This window comes from Acomys russatus, chromosome 21 (assembly GCF_903995435.1).
Source record: "Acomys russatus chromosome 21, mAcoRus1.1, whole genome shotgun sequence".
NCBI classification, from domain to species: Eukaryota; Metazoa; Chordata; class Mammalia; order Rodentia; family Muridae; genus Acomys; species Acomys russatus.
Genome location: NC_067157.1, coordinates 27,757,832 through 27,774,072, shown reverse-complemented (window position 1 = coordinate 27,774,072; position 16,241 = coordinate 27,757,832). Strand labels below are relative to the sequence as shown.

The 16,241-nt window shown below is 41.4% G+C and overlaps 1 pseudogene; it reads left to right on the top strand.

The window, feature by feature from the left end:
• The first annotated feature begins 10,304 nt into the window (after positions 1-10,304).
• On the top strand, positions 10,305-11,168 carry LOC127205365 (DNA-directed RNA polymerase II subunit GRINL1A-like; annotated as a pseudogene).
• Positions 11,169-16,241: the final 5,073 nt, after the last annotated feature.

Here is a 16,241-nt window from a genome sequence, read left to right as displayed (position 1 = left end):
TCCATCCCATGCTGGCGAGGCTGCTGGAGTCTAACTCTGGAAGCCACTGGTGACTGACCGTCTTTTCAGTTCTATGGAAGGACACCCTTCTCTCACTATATTAAAGGCCAAACCTCTCTCTCTCTCTCTCTCTCTCTCACACACACACACACACACACACACACACACACACGGGGGGGGGGGTACCGTTTGTCATTTGAAGTATCCCCATTAGGAACTGCTACTTTTACGGACATGTGCTGTGTGCTCAGACATGAAAATATTCATCAGATGGTTTTGTTAATAGATGTAATGATGTTGAAAAAGATTTTTCTTTTCTTTTTTCTTTTTTTTTTTTTTCTTTTTTTTTTGCTGGTGAAGTAAGTCAAATGTAAAATAAATGGTTGGTTTGAAATACTGTGAAGGTATAAAGTATAAAAGTCTAGGAACATTAGAAGGGTTCCACAGCCGTAGCAGTGCTGGACAGCGTGAGAGTGACAGGTCTGTCTGTCTGTTTTCCCCCAGATCACTTAGCTTGGGAGTACAGAAGGAGGGTATTCTCGTATGAGGCTTTTAAATTCATGTAAACTACTTTTTAATACTTTCTTGCTAATAATGTCTGGGCCTTTTGCTTAAAATTGAAAACCAAATGCGGTTCAGGGGTTCATTTCTTTGTAGTACACCATCTGCTATTGAGGTTAAATATGTGCGGCATGTAAGCATTTGTGCTTGTGAGTGCTATCATAATATTTACTTTTCAATCTGCTACTTGATAAATGGCCAAATTACCTTACATCTGTTTGCAACAGGGGTTGGAATTTTAATATCAGTGCTATCAGGACTAAAGCCCACAGGTAGCTGAATACTAAATCTACAGTCTATTCATGAGAGTAAAGAAGAAATTGTTGCATAGAGTACATAGCCAGGACACATATAAGACATTCATTATAAACACATATCCCAAATTTAAAAATGCACAAGATACTCTTATTCTGAGACTGTTAGCAAACATAAAAATTGGAAATATTACTACTAAGGAATTACATATAATACAACAATTTGAATAAATAAAGATAAACATTTTAAATGTTTAATAATATATTATAATAAATGATAAAGACTCACAAGAAATTGAATAAGAAACCAAAAACATTTTAAATAAGATATGTAGGGAGATATGAAATAATAAAATTTTCACAAATTAAAATCATTACAATGAAATAGTTGGCAGATAGGCTAACTGATAGACTTTGGGGAATAGATAATAGAGAAATGAAAAATAGAAATGAAGAAATCAAAACACAATAGAAACCTCTGTGATATGTACAGAAGCGGAGTTAAAATGTGTTTTATGAAATAACAGGTTTTAAGTGTTAGTGAGTCACATGGGTCCCACCCAGCAGTATAATCCCCTCAGCAATGTGTTCATATTTTATGATTCTACAGTGCTCAAAAGTGCGGTTTTTAAGCAGCAATTGATTACAACTATTAAAACTTCTATTTCATTTGCTTCATTCACACTTTTGTACATTCTATGTAAAGGTGACTTGGGGATATGCAGCCTGTACTTAGAGAGATGCATTTGTAATTGTAGTAATTTCCTTGCATATTTGTTACTGCAGACATTGTCACCTAGGAACAGGTTCTGGGAATAGCGCCTTGAGTGATAGGCATTTAGACAGCAAGGCCTATGAAAACTTTATAATAGGAAAAATGCTTCACAGCACCTGGCATTGCGACTGTATGGAGAATTAAGAATAAGCAGAGTTTGAGATGTATGAAGTCAGCCTGGCATAATCCTGTAAATGCCATGGGTGTGTTAAGCACTCTCCTGACTTCATTCGACCTTTCCTCCTTTACATCTGGGCATTGCATTCTTCTGTGACAATGGCGTGAGGTCTTTGTCAGTTCAGTGTCTCCTCTAGCGTGCTTCTCTCATAGTCTCTTTTGAAGTGTCCTTTAATCCCGTAGCACCTCTCTGGTTGCCTTATAAGTGCTGTTTTTGTTTGTTTGTTTACTTGCTTTTTAATTATTGTCAATTATGGAGAAAAACCTTGTTCTTGGATAATAAAGTGTTAATTGTGAATTTGACACAATCTGGAAGCACAGGGAGCTGGGCCTCTGGGCACACCTGTGAGGGATTATCTTGATTAGGTTCACGGATGTGGGCAGGGCTGTTCTCTAGACAGGGATCTGGCCTGTATGAAATGGAGAAGCAGCCTGGGCGCGAATTCTACCTTCTCAGATTCCTGACTGTGCGTGAGACGTGGCCAGTGCTTCAGTTGGAATGCCGGATGACTCCCTTGGACTGAGCTACAATAAACCTTCACACCTAAGAATTGCTTTTGCCAGGGTATTTCATCATAGCATCAGGAAGAGAAACTAAGATTTATACGAACAAAACCAAGGTTTTTATCCATAACTGACAATATTAAAAACAAACAAACAAATAAACAAAAACAGCGCTTATAATACAACCAGGGAGGTGCTACGGCATTAAAGAACGTTTTAAAAGGGACTATGGGAGAAGCACGCTAGAGAAGACATTGAAATGTATTTTTCAACTGACAATGACCTCACGCCATTGTCACAGAGGAATGCAATGCCCAGATGTAAAGGAGAAAAGGCCACATGGAGTCAGGACAGTGGTTAATACACCTATGGCATTTACAAGAATTATGCTTGGTATGTTGGGTTTTAACAATATTTCATTTAAAACTATGTATGTAGGTTTGTACAAGTGAGCGCATTGCTTGAAGAGGCTAGAACAAGGCATCAGATCCGCTCCCACAGATACCCAAAGCTGGAGTTGCATTCAGTTGTGAGGTGCCCCAAGATGGGTTCTTAGAACCCAGGTCAAAAGCAGTGTAACTCTTAACCACTGACCCATTTCTCCAGGCCCAGGTATATTTATTTTCTTTATAATTTCAACTTGGGTGATTTTTCCCTTCACAATTTAAAGATATACTCTTTACATATTTGATTTTATATTCACCTTTTTATATCATCCCTAAAATAACTCCCAGATTGTGTAAATTGCAGATTCCAAAAATCCTGGATCTGTCCCTGGAAGTATGAAAGACAGATTGGCACCCAGAAGACCAAACTCCAATTTAATTAAGATTCAAATGAAGAGAGAAGAGAATTTGGGAAAGACCATGTGCAAAGAGACATGCTCAAGAGGACCTTGAATTACAAGAAAACTCCAGTCTGAAGTTGAAAATGTACATTGAAAGCTGAATAATAGCACAAATCAAAACAAACCTTTATCTGGCACATAATTGTCAGAAAACTGATGACTATGGACTAAGGGGGAGGGGAGGACAACTCAACTATCAAGGAGAAAACAAAAACACTCAAAGATGCTATCCGGATCTCTTAGACAGCTTTAGTAATAGCATTGAGGACAGTAGATGCCTATCGTCAAAGTGCTGACTGAAGATGTTTGTCTAGAATTCTCTGTCTTAACCTATTAAGATTAAAAGCTAGACAAACACCTTTTCTGAAATTTAAAACCATGAGGCTTGTTCCTACAAAAGGAACTACTTTAATAATCTCTAGCATCCGAACAAAAGAATCCAGAAGAAAGGGAAAATTCAGGAAGTGATATTAACCAAAATGTTGCTAAGTCACAATACATATTGTCTAAAAGCAACCCAAAAGTTAGTAGTAACCTAGTTAAGGAGAATGTAATTCAACCAATAGACTAGAACGCGCGCGTGCGCGCACACACACACACACACACCACACACACACACACACACACCACACACACACACACCACCCCCCCCACACACACACCACACACACACACACACCACCCCCACACACACACCACACACACACCACACACACACACACACACACACACATTCTCGCGCAATACAAGTTCCTCCAGTTTTAAAATCCCAAATCAAAATAACACCTTAAGTATTACCCTTAAATTAAGAAAATTCAAAACGAACAAAAGTGAAGAATCAAACAGTAAAATCAGTAGAGATTTCTATTTTTAAGGGAGGAAGAGTTACAGCCTTCAACATTGGAAAAGAGAGGCACAGAATTAGAGTCTGTTGTAGAAAGTGGTCCTTGGGGCAAAATGGCTGCCATCTTCATGAGATCAGCTGTGCCTATTGGTAAGTCATTCCCAAGGGGCCTGTGGACTATTGACATTCCTTCATAGAAGGATGGATTGGGAGGCTTATCGAACCTTATTGATACCATGGGAGTATCCATCAGCTCCCCACAGGCATTTGCATGCAGTCCTACCCTAATTGCACGTGGCCTAGAATCTCTGCTGGTGGTTTGAATAAGAATGCAACCCCACCCTTCCCCCACCCCATAGACTTATGTATTTGAATGCTTAGTCATCAGGGAGTGGTACTATTTGAGAAGGAATAGAAGGTGTGGCCTTGAAGGGCTACGTCTGCCCTTGTTGAAGGAAGTGTATGACAAGGGTTGAGCTTTGGGGTGTCAAAACCCAAGCCAGGCCAAGTGACTTTCTCTCTTCCTGCTGCCTGAAGATACAGATGTACAACTCTCAGCTCCTTCTCCAGCACCATGTCTGCCTGCGCGCCACCATGCTTCCTGCCATGATGATAATGGCCTAAACCTCTGAAACTGTAAGCCAGCCCCAGTTAAATGTATTCTTCTTCAAGAATTGTGGCCATTGTGTCTCTTCACAGCGATAGAGCGCTGGCCAAGGTATAGGCTTAGGAAGGTTATTTGAGGCAGGACTCCATCTATGCAGGCACAGGGAAGCCATCATCCATGCCGAGAGGAACCTTTCTAGCAGGGGCTTCGGGATCTCTCACACTCCTACAAGTAACCCCTCCCCTACACTATGAAAGTAATGCCAGTGAAGTCATTGGCTGCCCAGGGTGAACTCTGATAGAATCGTCCTCTGGTTTGTGCTGAGACCTTATCAGGACAGGATAGATTTTGTTGACATCTTCCTGCAGAAGGCATTCTCATAACCAGTGTTCTAGGTCAGGCAGAGTATTTTTACCTACAAACCGTGTTCAAATGTCACTACTTAACTCTCCAGCTATAAACATTTTACCTATAGTCGATTGTCTAGGTGGTAAAGGTAATCTCTGGTCTTTAATCTTAGGAGTACATCATTTTTTCTTGTTGAACCACAATATCACCTTCACTTTTTTGCATAGAATTATTAAAAACATTTTAAGTACCTTTAGGCTATTGATTTCTTTATGCAACAAACCTTCTCTTCAGGAAAAAAATGTACTTTAATATATACTTGTAAGTTACAATTCTATTAGACTTCAAGGCTCAGGTGAGAAATGTGTTGAAAAATAATCAAAGAAGAATGAGTCTTTGTGGATGTTACCTGGATACTCAAGAAATGAAATCTTATAATAAGCTTTCCTGGCAGGCATCTAGTCACCTCACTTGTCAGCACATCCTCTAAGGATTAATAGTCATGTTGAAGTAGTGACGGGAGAGCAGATCCAAGTGCATGCTGGGAATCAAGTGCTTAGAGAACCAAGTAGATATTGAGTGGCACAAAGGATTGCTAGTAGGAATGATGATGCAGGCCTTTGATCCCAGACAATGGAAAACAGATGGAGGCAAATTTCTGGGAGCTCCAGGCCAGCCATGGCTAAATAGTGAGACCCAAGAGCACAGCAGTCTACCAGGGCTCCTAGGGCTTTGCCATCTTGCCACTTCTGGTTGAAGTTGGTGATGGGGAAGAATGTGATCTTGTTCTCAATCCATCCCATGAGCCTCTGCTTTGGCATCTGCTTCTGGGCATCATCATCCCTGTCATCCTCCCATACGGGCATGGAGATGGAGAAGTGAAGGATCCAAGTCCATACCAGGCCCAAGATGAGCTTCAGGTTCCCATCCACAATGGCTTTACTGTCCTTGGCCACGGGTTTGAATCCTATGTCTGCACTTGCCCCAAATGTGCTGTACGCTTCTGGGATGGGTGCCGGGCATCTGTCCCTTCACTTTTTTTATTTGTTTTGTATTGTTTTTGAGACAGTGTTTCTCCTTGTGTAGCCCTGGCTGTCCTGGACTTGCTTTGTAGACCAGGCTAGCCTGGAATTCACAGTGATCCACTTTCCTCTGCCTCCGAGTGCGGGGATTACAGACATGCGCTACCCCACACTCAGCTACCTCATTCACTCTTAAGAGGAACTATGACTCTGTATGACTTACACCTGGTTTTATTTGAAAGCTTTCACACTAGCCCCTACAGTTGATGTTTTCATCCAAACATTTTGTCTCCACAATCATTTAATCATAGCTTCATTGATTATTGTTGGTCCAGTCTCTTGAATTCTGCATATTAACTTCCCCAAATTGATTGACATCAACGCTTTCATGGCCTAAGTTCAACTTAAAACCTTGACTGTGAAGCAGAACAGCGGAGATGTAAACTATGCCAAGTTGCACTCAAATTTACTGTGCTATTTCTTGAAAGATTAACCCACAGAAGTTTGGATGGATTTCTTGGTCATGTATCTTAAGGGTGGAGCCTAGTCCTAGAACTAGTGCCCTTTGTATGAGGAGCAGAACAGTGTCTATGGTGTGCCTCGTGGTCTGCAGGCAGCCACCATCAAAAGCCCTCCTGAGCTGCGTGTATGGTTGCCTGGGTAGCAGGAGTCGGGAAGAGGAGCTTGCGTCTAGCACCTCTAAGCCTTTCTCTGTATTCTTTGCCATCTTTTCATTACTGCATCTAGCAGATTACATTTGTCTTTTGACATTTTCTCTTGTTTTAGTCTACTCGATCACGCAGATAAGGCTTTATTACTTATTGATGGACTGAGTGATTTATTTAAGTAAATTATTTAAGGCATAGCAATCTAGGAAGTCTCTGCCTTTCCTCAAATCTAAGTTTTTTAAAAAAAAGGCCCTCTAGGAGGGCTTTGATGAGCAGGCAGATATGATCTGACTAGTTGATGATTGCTCAGTTACAGGAGCTGCATCTGGCTGAGACGCAGGGCTCTTCTCCAGCTTGTCCGGTGGGCCAGCATCTTTTATCAGAGTCATGTGGATACACATATGTTCAAGCAATTTCGTGTTCCCATTTAATTTTATTCACTGGTGAGAAAGAGAGGGATTTGTATGCGAGGCAAGGGCTGACACAAAATAATCCCTTTACAAAAAAACATTTGCTCATTTACAAAAGCCCTCTTTAATTCCTGTTTCCCATTCAGGGCTGCAGTCTTTACAGAACAGCTCTTGTCAAGGTTACCATGTTGTCTATCCAGAAACAGCTTTTATCATAAAAAACACACCCCACACTCCTTGAATCCAATGGTACTCTTAGCTTTCTTTTTTAAAAATTGCTTAAAATGGCATACAAATAGAGAGGAGGCCTATGGAACAGAAAAGAGGGCCCAGAAGAAACCCCCAAAGCTATGCCCAGGAAGACAAAAAAAAAAAAAGGAAAAAAGACAGTTTGTCCAACAAATGGTGCTGGCCAACATGGATATCCACATGCAGAATAAAATTAGATTCATATCTTTTACCCTGTCCAAAATCAATTCAACGTGGATCAAAGACCTTAATTTAAGACTCCCAAATGCTGAAACTACTAAAACTAACAAACAAACAAGATCCTCTGGAATATGCTTCTAGACACAGAGGCAGGCAAGATCTTTCTGAACACAACAGCACAGGAACTGCCTCCAAGCACCAACAGATGGGACTATATAAAAATAAAAGGTTTCTGCATAGCAAAGGAAACAATTGGCAGAGAACGCAGCCTGCATCATGGGAGGAAAGTCTTTACCATGTCTACTCCAGACAAAGGACTAATGTCTAGAACCTACAAAGAATTGCAGAATTCAATACCAAGAAAATAAAACTGCCAATCAGCAAATGGGCTACTGGAATGAATAGAGACTATTTGGTGTGTGATGGAACAGAAATAGCTAATAGCCACTTTAAACTGTGTTAAATGTCTCTGGACACCATGGCAATGCAGATGAAAATCACTTTGAGACACCACTTCACTCAACCTAGTTGGAATGGCTCTCAAGAGATGCGACAACAGATGTTGAAGAGATGTGGAGAAAGAGGAACGAACCCCTATTCACTGATGGTGAAGGAAAAACTGAATGCCGGCATTGTGGAAATCAGATGGAAGGAAGGAAGAAAGAAAGGGAGGAAGGAAAGAAAAGAGAACCTAAAAACTACCACACAGCCCAGCTATTTCACTCCTGGGCCATCCAGAGAACTTCACAGTTCACCACAGAGATATGTGCACTGCTATTTTATTGCTGCTTTATTCACCATATCAAGGAGTTATTCAATCTAGCCCATCAGCTGATGAATAAATAATGTAAACCCTATACAAATGTAGAATATAATACCATTCAGCTCTAAAGAAAACTGAAATAACAAAACTTATAGAAAAATTAGAACTTAGAATCCATAATATTGAGATTATACAATTTCAGAAAGAAAAAAGATATATTCTCTCTCATATGTGAATCCTAATATGGTATATATGTATGAAAACATATGTACATGTTGTTATAACAATGTGTAGAGGGATGAACAAGAAAGAGTAAGTGTTAGGTGGTGAGTAAGGATTTAATGCTGGTACTGGACACATAAGTCATGCGAGAGCACATAAAGCTAACTGGTGTTCTACTTTTAAGTCTCTCATGGCTTCTTTTGTTTTGTTTTCCCTGTGGCTGATAAGTACATAAGATATCATTGACAGTGCAGAGTGAGAGTGTAGAATGCAATGCGAAGCTCCTCAGCTTCCGTATGGCCGTCCAAACTGTGCAGACGTCCATTGATATGTGTAGACGTTGGGCCTGACCAATCTTGCCATGTGAGTTTTTGCTTACAAGTTCTTTACAATAAAGTTTTGATTATTTAATTTAAGAGACTGCTTAAGTCCATTATTTCATACTTGTTTAATTGACAAACTATAATTGTGTGTGGCTATGGGGTAAAGTGGGATATTTTATGCGTTACAGAAAATTCCATTAGGTGAGTGAACATGCCCATACCTCAGCAATGTATCTCTAGGAGGGTAACTCTTACTCCTGGCTTGCCTTGGGACGTATTGAGATCTCTCCACCTTCTCTTTCTCATTCTTCTTTATTCTTAAACCCAACCTTTACATATGGAGGCTCTTTCTCTCAGGTTCCCGAGGAAAGCTTAACAATTTCCACAGACTCCTGAATATCTGCCTCAAAAGTTTGCATCTCTTTACCGCCACCCCATCCCCACCCCCTTTGAGTCACACTCAGGTCCGTCTGCCTGTCTGATACAGTCACATGGATCTTTAGATCTAAAATCAAAACATCTGAAAAGAAATGCTTCTTCATTTCCTTACCTATCCTTTTCTAGCTCTGTTTATCCCGTGTTTGCTGCTAGGGAAAAAACAAAAAACAAAAAACAAAAAAACAAAAAAACTTCTTCAGCTCTTCTGGGAAGATGGCGACCCCCGCTCACGCTCCTGAGCCATGGGCCCCGCTGGGGAACCCTGCCCCTGTGCCAGCCACAGCCGTGCCCCTGTGCACCAAGCACTAGCTGCTGCCCCGAGGCTTCGAGCCCCCAGCTCCCCAGCACTTGAGGAGGCAGAGTTCGGTGGAGCTGTGGTTGAAGTGACAAGAGAGACTTTTGCGCAATCAAAAATCCATTTGCAAACTGCCCGACAAAGGTAAAAAAAAAAAAAAAAAAGAAAAAAGAAAAAAAGTCTCCGCTGGTGCCTTAGTTTGAGCAGGACCCCTGGGCCCAAATCTGCCTATCATATTGTTCTACTTGTAGATTTCTAGGACCCTCTGTATCCTTTTATTTTGCTATTCTCCCATGCGTCTCTTATTTAGAGTTCCAATAGGATGCCCTCCCCTCTGTCCCAGTTTCCTGGTAGGTGAAGGCTTTCATGGGACATGCCAGGGGGTAAATTTTAAACCCCTTCCCAGATCTAGCCAATGGTCAGAGTATTCTCCACAGTTGAGTGGAGAGTGTGATATGACTTTCTCACGTACCCTGGTGCCTCACATTTGACCATGTCCCCTGGAGGGGGAGACCTGGTGGCACTCAGAGGAAGGACAGCATGTAGCCAAGAAGAAACTTGATACCCTATGAGCATATACAGGGGGAGGAAATCCCCCTCAGGAACAGTCATAGGGGAGGGGAATAATGGGAAAATGGGGTGGGGGGAGGGAGGAATGGGAGGATACAAGGGATGGGATAAATATTGAGATGTAACAAGAATAAATTAATTAAAAAAAATAAAGTCCTTTTAAAAAAAAAAAAAGTCTCAGACACCATTGCCAACCTGAATGCTGCCATGGCAGAACGCGGAGGGGTTGGAGGGAGAAGTGAACCCTTTGACCCTGTTGTGTAGACTGTAACCTAAGGCAAGGGTTGATATTGACACAGACAAGGCCCAGAATTCTGACCTGATGCTTGATACTTCACCATTAGTTCTTGGTTGTTCCTCTGCAGACATTAAATCCTTTAAAGCAACCCCAGAAACCACAGGACCTGCACATCCCGCTCACAGAGAGAGTGAGGAGACGTTGGAGGCCGGCTGCCCAGTGAGCACAGGCCCAGCTCCCAGCAGCAGAGACAAGGCACCCTCATCTGAAGTGAATCAACATCTTCCCCAGCGCTCTGTGTCAGGTCAAAGTGGAAGATATTTCCAGCGGCACTGACAATCTGTTTATCAATAAATTGCAAAAGACCACAATCTCAGCCCAGACTGAACCTTCAGAAGAAAACACCAGCGCTGACAACCTCCCAGGGCTCCAGAGCAAGACTCCTAAGAAGCCGCATTGCGTGAAAATGCTAGAACCGCGAGCCAGAAACCCAGTGCCCCCTCCCCATAAGTTGAAGACCAACGCGTTACCCACATAACAGAGAGACTCACCAAGTCAGTCCGAGGGGTGAGTCTCCCGCTTCCTCGGAAGAGCGGCTACTACGCAGGGCTAGGCAGCATCTTGATGACATCACAGCAGCGCGCTTCCTTCTGCTCCACCACCTGCCTGCACAGCTGCTCTCTATTGAAGAGTCTGGCCCTGCAGGAGGAACAGAAGCAGAATTCTGATGAGGTGCAGGCAAAGCTCGGGGCACAGAAACTAGCCGAGAGACTGAATATTAAAATGCAGAGCTACAACCCAGAAGGGGAGTCTTCAGGGAGATGCCGAGAAGTGAGGGACGAAAACGAAGCCCAGTCATTGGATGAATGCTGAAGATGAGCGCCGGGAGACCTCGAAAGCTGACTGTTGAGCTGTTACTGTCTCCTGTCAAAGTTCCTAACAAGGATCAAGATCAGTGTGAGAGCTTGTTGAGGGCCAGCGGTTTTTAAGGTTACACAAACGTAGCTACATACAGACTAAGAGCCCAGTTGGTCTTTCAGAAGATGATCTTCACATGCTCGAACAGCTGAATGTTTGAACCGTGTGTTTGGCCGTATTGTATTACAGTTTTGCAGTAGGTTGTGCATTGGTCTGATTGCTTAATGTGGTAGAGCACACTTTTTCTTTAAGATAATTTGCTTTTTCCTTATTCTTACTCTTATCAAATAGCATTGCTTACATCTCTACTTTGTTATCCCAGGCGCCTACAATGACTTAGGAAGGCCTGGTTTCCTCTCTGAGGTGAAGGGAGAAGACGAAAGAGTGGTAGGCATGGGTGCCTGGAGCTCTTGAGCTTCTGGATGTGAAATGCTGTGTAAGACACTCAGAAATGTTAAAAAAAAAAAAAAAAAAAAAAAAAAGGGTCTATTTACTGCTCCTGTCTTGGGTGACGGCCGTCTTCCTGAGATGAGGATAAGGAGCCCTTTGAAGAGGCGCTGGATGGGCCAGGGTCAGCCCTGGTGTGGTGAGCTGCTCTTGGCTTCCAGTGGCTTGAGCTCCTTGCTGTCTTGGATGACAGGTCCCTGTACTGAACGTTTAGGTTTGGTAAGGAAACTGGTGTTTTTCTAAGGGTTACAGTTGAATTGTCAGTATATTGCTTTTTTCCTTTGTAAACCCAAAGAGGTGTTTATAGGCTGCAGAAATCTTAAGTCTCAAGTATGTACACATTTGTGTTGTTTTAAATGATTATATGATCATTTCCAGCAAAGATAACAATTATGCCATCCAAAAAGCCCTTTCTCTCTTATGTAGAACTCTTAAAGGAGAAATAAAATACCAATCAGAGAAAAAGAAAACAACAACCTTTATTTTAGTCAAGACAAATCATATATGCAGCTTTTTCAGTAACTGCCATCTTTAGTTGGTATGGTCCATTTGTTAAAACTGATACTTGCCTATGACCATATAGTGGGGGAGGAGGTCCCCCTCGGTCATAAACCTAGGGGAAGGGAATAGGGTGAAAGTGGAAGGGAGGGAGGAATGGGAGGATACAAGTGATGGGATGGCAATTGAGTTGTAATCTGAATAATTTTATTAATAAAATAAAATAAAATAAAAACCTGATACTTAACTGTTGGCAAATTATCAGCTACAGTCTGTCATCACATTAGGGCTTCCCCTATTTTAGAGAGCAGAAGGTGACAAATGCATGATGGCAGGTGTCTACCATCACAGTTTCATACAGAACAGCCCCACTGCCCTAAAAAAAAGAAAATCCCATGTTGCACCTGCTTATCCCTATCACTGTCCTGAGTTCTTGCAGACCTCTTGAACCTTTCATAATGTCTACAGCTTTTGTTTTTTCTAGAAAACCATATAACAAGAATCATCCAGTGTGTAATATTTTTAGTGACTTCTTTTGCTTATAAATGCACATTTCTCTTTCCTCTATATTGTTTTATGATTTTATAATTTCTTACTTACCAAATAATATTCCATGGCATGGCATGAGTACATCAAAGTTGGCTATAGATTTTCCTACCGAATAATATCTTGGCTGCTTCCAATTTGGGAAAATTTTAAAAAGCTGTGCTAACCATCTTTGCGCATGCTTCTGAGTGGGAATACTTTTTCTATATATCGAGGTTAGCACAAAACTGGTGATTTGCTATTCTTTCCGAGTTTCTGAACTATTTTGGCTGGAAAATTCTATCGCTAATTTCAAAAAATATCCCAATTAATACACAACAACATAAGGGGTCCTTTCATTTGCATGTGGATGTTTGTGGGCCCCATATTCTACAGATTAGATTTGAGTAGAGACTGCCACAAAACTGTAGCAAGCCTTTATTCATTCCTAGGACGTGGACAATAGTTGATAGACATGTTGGTGTCTAAAGTATCCTTGCCAATGTCCCTATGGAGAGACTCACGTGGCACAGGACAGAACTGAATGGTCCACAGAGGGTTCAGATCCTAAAGCCCAACACCTGGCCTTTCTGCTACCTTAGATGGCACATTTCCATAAGCTTCAGATTAAGCTAGGACTCTTAGACACATGCTTCTTGACTGTTACAGTATCTTTACTCTCCAAGCTTCCCACTCTGAGTCACATTATCCAGATGTCACTCAAGCCAGATACTTGGGAATTGTTCATCTGTACAATGCCTTCTCCCTGTTTTTTCCTTCAAGCATCTCTCCTTTCTAAGTGCAGCTACCTCTTTTAAAAATTCCTTGCATGTGCTTCTGTCTCTACAAACACACCCTACTCCAGGTCACTATTACCTTTGGAGTCATGCTGTTTCTATTCTTGGGTCCCTTCTGTCCTGGATCCTAGAGAGCAAAATTAAAAATCATATCAACCACCATGTCTAACAGCCTACTGTCACTTCTCATTGCTCTTAAAAAAAAAAAAAAACAATGGCTGCTTCTGTCCACGTGGTTCATAACACTTGGTGTCTTAGCAGATGACAATATCTTCTGGGTACCTACCTGCCTTGGAAGAAAAGCAGCCAAGAGACATGACAGCTTAGTGAGAAGTATACATAGCTACACAGAGCAGAGAGTACGCCCTCAGGGAGAAGCTGCAGTGGGACGTTAGCAGCCCATTGGATCCTGTGCAGAGAGTTTTAATGAATGGGTGGTACACTCAAGGGACAAGATAACCCACCTTTTCTCTGTCACATTGTGATAAATCAGATCTTCTCATGATCCTCTGGAAAAGCCTATAGACACATGATATTTGTAGGTTGTTGTAAAAATGACTCCACATTTGCAAAAGTTTACTATTTTCTTTTGCATTTGTGTTAATAGTATTCATCAATTTTACATACAAATAAATCCAATAAAACCATCATAAAACCAGAAGACTCCAGTTTGTTAAAAAGTGCCTTTTCCTTTGTTAGGTAGGACTTCTAGAAGGGTTTTGTAGTCGGAGACAATAGACTAAATGGAAGTGGGAGAACATACTTACAATTTTTTACAACTGCCATTGAAGCTGTGTTTGTCACAGTTCTGGTGACTTCGGGCTGAGATCTGTCGGTTTTCTTCTTTGTTTTCCATATGTGGTGGTACTTACCATGGTAACTTCCATAAAAGCCGCTCATAATTTCTTTCTGAGGTTCTGAGTACCTTTTTAAACCTGGTAGGTTTAACAACCTGGCTAACAACCTGGTAGGAGTGAGTGTTTAGAAAATAAGTGAGAAACTATTCAGCTTTGTGTATGATGGCTGCATTGTGAGAGGACACAGGGAAATTGTTGAAATGGACTAACTGAAAAAAATATTTTTTAATTTATTGTGAGATAGAAGTCAATTTAATGTTTGAGGAGGGCAGTTAAAGTATACTGGAGAAACTTCTGCCTTTCATAAAATTTAGTTTTGATTTTAAGATCCCAATAAGCTCTGTTCATGCAGAGTCATGGATGCACCCTTCAGTATGAGCCTCAGATGGTAGAAATCTAGTCAAAGATTGACAGGCTGAATTCTGCCCTCACAGCTACTTTTCTGGGACCATGTTGGAAAATTCTACTCATGTGGACCTTGGAGCACATTGTCACACTTCAGGTTACTCTTTGGTCCCTCCTAATGAGGTATGAAAGTGGCAAGAGGCTTGAAGTTTTAGCCTCAGTCACACTTGGAGACTGGCAGGGGGGGATGTGTGTATGCCCAAGAACTCTACTCAAGATTATTACTTAATTGGTACAGGGGAAAATATGTCTAGTTCTTTTGTTTATGCACTTAAATCATCTTTAGTATCCAGCTGTAATCAAGGGTGGGAGGGAGGCACTGTGCTCATCTCAATACCCTGAGCCCTCCCCCTGCCCCCTGCCCCATACCCCTCCCCCATATCTCTCCCTCCTGCCCCTCCCCCTTCTCTCCCTCCCCCCCCACCCCCAACCTGCTCCAAAGCACTTATCTTGAATTGACTTCAGCAGGCCTCGCCTCTGGTAGGTGTGCCAGTCATGTATGTTGACTTTTAAATTTATGTATCATTGTGAGCAGAACTTGAGGGAAAAAGGGCTTTTAATTCAAGGAAAGCGTTTTTATTCATGTTTATCTCACTTAGTATCCAGAATAAATCCAATAATTTATATCAAGGTTCACTGCAGAAGTAATTGTTGCATTTTCAAGACACACTGGATTTCAAATAGTTTAATGGCTTAAAGGCTGATTAAGAAGCAACTAGATTCAATACAGGTTTTTTAAAAATGTGTTTGGAAATAACCAAGGTCATGATAATAGTTGGAATTTCAAATGACTATAAAACTCAGTTGGCATGGTGGATGATTTTTTTTTTCTTAATAATAGTAATTTTCTTCCTGGGAAAGATCCTAACAGCCCTCCTGTTCTAGACCAAACCAGAGCTGCTATATCTGACAAGAGGCCTTTTTTCTTTTAAATCTCCCAGAAAATAGCGTTAAAACCCGAGCTTAGGTTAAGAATCCCTTTCAGTAGAAGAGAAACATGTGGACAAATTGTACAGAGCAACTGGCTAATGGTGAAATTCTAAGTGTACATTTGCCATCACAGTGATGAAAACAGCGGATAACACTGTCAGAGTAGATTACTGTCCTGGTGGTCACAATTCTATACGGAGACAGGTTTCCTGGTCTTTTACATCAGTGGTTCTCAACCAGTGGGTCACGACCCCTTTAGGAGCCAAATATTCTGCATGCCAAATATTTATATTATGATTTGTAACAGTAGCAAAATTACAGTGATGAAGTAGCAATGAAGATAAATTTATGGTTGGTGGTTACCACAGCGTGAGGAACTATATTAAAGGGTCACAGCGTGAGGAAGGTTGAGAACCACCGTTTCACATTCTGAATTATTCAACCTGCAGCCATGTCTTCTGAAGGTGGGAAATGAAATGTTTCCTTTCAAGCTTGATGAATAAAATTCAAGCTAGTCTTGGCTCCCACACCCCTTTGAAGATGACTGAACAGACAGGAGAAGGAAAAAA